Source organism: Pantherophis guttatus, unplaced genomic scaffold, assembly GCF_059756535.1.
Source record: "Pantherophis guttatus breed Tessera unplaced genomic scaffold, ASM5975653v1 scaffold_29, whole genome shotgun sequence".
NCBI classification, from domain to species: Eukaryota; Metazoa; Chordata; class Lepidosauria; order Squamata; family Colubridae; genus Pantherophis; species Pantherophis guttatus.
The window spans coordinates 77,501-80,000 of NW_028269844.1; positions in this window are offsets into that span (position 1 = coordinate 77,501).

Sequence of the window (2,500 nt, forward strand, 5' to 3'; positions counted from 1 at the left end):
CGGGGGTGCCCGCGCCGGGGAGACGGCCGGGTCTACCGGGGCCCCGGCCGGATCACTTTCCGTTTCCCCCGCCGCGATGGAGGTACGGGATCCCGGGTCCGGCGCCGCGAGCCTCGGTCGGGGACCCCCGCCGTCGCCTCGGTGCCCGCGCCGGGTCCCGGGGGTGCCCGCGCCCGGCAGCCGTCCCGGTCTACCGGGGCCTCGGCCGGGTCAGTCTTTCCGTTTCCCCCGCCGCGATGGAGGTACGGGATCCCGGCTCCGGCGCCGCGGGCCTCGGTCGGGGACCTCCCCCTTCGCCTCGGTGCCAGCGCCGGGCCCCGGGGGTGCCCGCGCCCGGCAGCCGTCCCGGTCTACCGGGGCCTCGGCCGGGTCAGTCTTTCCGTTTCCCCCGCCGCGATGGAGGTACGGGATCCCGGCTCCGGCGCCGCGGGCCTCGGTCGGGGACCTCCCCCTTCGCCTCGTTGCCAGCGCCGGGCCCCGGGGGTGCCCGCGCCCGGCAGCCGTCCCGGTCTACCGTGGCCTCGGCCGGGTCAGTCTTTCCGTTTCCCCCGCCGCGATGGAGGTACGGGATCCCGGCTCCGGCGCCGCGGGCCTCGGTCGGGGACCTCCCCCTTCGCCTCGGTGCCAGCGCCGGGCCCCGGGGGTGCCCGCGCCCGGCAGCCGTCCCGGTCTACCGGGGCCTCGGCCGGGTCAGTCTTTCCGTTTCCCCCGCCGCGATGGAGGTACGGGATCCCGGCTCCGGCGCCGCGGGCCTCGGTCGGGGACCTCCCCCTTCGCCTCGGTGCCAGCGCCGGGCCCCGGGGGTGCCCGCGCCCGGCAGCCGTCCCGGTCTACCGGGACGCTCGCTCGGGCGGGACCGGTTTACCCGGGCCTCGGCCGGACTGGAGTGTTTCGGTTTTCTGCTTCTCTGCCAGGATGGCTGCGAGGGGTTGATTTAAATAGCTGGTTTGACGTGAAAAGCTTCCCTTCAAGTGAAAAGTTTGTTCCAATTTCTGCCATCTTCCTTCCTCAAAAGTTTTGGGTGTAGCTTTCCCAGAGGAACCTCTCGTAGGCCTATCATTTCTGATCTTAACTTCCCTCATTTATTCCATATTTTCCTTCCTCTTGCCGAATGGCCGAATCCAGTCCATTTCTAGTCCAGGAAATTATTTTTATTTCTTCTTCCATTTCTTACTGATCTATTTGCTTTGTCGAGCAAGTCGTTCTTAGGTCCCTTGGTTCTTTCTTTAACGTCTTCTGCTCCTGCTCCTTCTCTCGACGCTTTCTCGTTTTGTTGGCTTTCTTGGCTCTCTTTTGGCTGTTCTTTCTTCTCCTCCCGTCGTCCGTCCCCACTTTCATCTCCCCATCTTTCCTGTTCTTGGTCATCTCTACGTTGTTTATAAAATAATTCCGCTTTCTCTCTTGAATCTACTCGATATCTTTGCTCTCGCCAGCTCGCCGATATTTCAGCTCGCCGATATTTTGTGCTTTCTCGTCGTGTTTCTCATCCATGGCGATCTCTCTGCCCTCCCTGTCTTCTCGGTAAATCGGACATGAATTTCTCTGGGCGGGTGGTTTCTCATCGCGTGTCTTGTGTGCGCTCTATACGTTTCGTCCATCCCGTTTAATATCTATCCCTCCCTCCCTCCCTCTCCTCGCTTTCCTCCATTGCTTCTGCTAATATCATTTCCAGAATGATAACCCTGAGCCTGAACCTGAACCTAACCCTAGCCCTACAACTTTTCTCCCTAACCCTGACCCTAACCCTAACCCTACAACTTTTCCCCCTAACCCTAACCCTAACCCTAACCCTACAACTTGTTTCTCTAAGCCTAAGCCTAAACCTAAGGCTAAGCCTACAACTTTTTTCTCTAACCCTAACCCTAACCCTAACCCTACAACTTGTTTCTCTAAGCCTAAGCCTACAACTTTTTTCTCTAACCCTAACCCTAACCCTAACCCTAACCCTAACCCTACAACTATTTTCCCTAACCCTGACCCTAACCCTAACCCTACAACTGTTTTCTCTAACCCTAACCCTACAGCTTTTTCCCCTAACCCTAACCCCACAACTTTTTCCCCTAACCCTAACCCACACTTTCGACTTAAAACCGTTTTTAGATTTAAAGTCGTCTTTCGACTTAAAGACGGGCAGACGGCGGCCCGGTCTACCGGGCCGCTCCGGCAGCCTCGGCCGGGCCGGCGTCTCTGTTTCTGTTTCCCTGCCACGATGGATGTCGCGTGCGAGGGGTTGCTTTAAATAGCTGGTTTGTTTGAAGTGAAAAGCTTCCGTTCTTGCCTAGATCTCTTGCTATCGCAAGCCTTCCGGTCCAAGCTCGCATCGCGGTTTCAAGCGTCCTGCTTTCTTGGTTGGAAAAATCGGGGCGGCGAGACCTGACGCTCGCTTCCCCGACCCCGACCCTAACCCGTCTTCGAATGGTCTTTCTAAAGCCAGCAGCGCTCAGGGAGAAATGTCACCCCCAGAAGACGAGAGCACAGCTTGCCCAATTCCGGTCTCCAC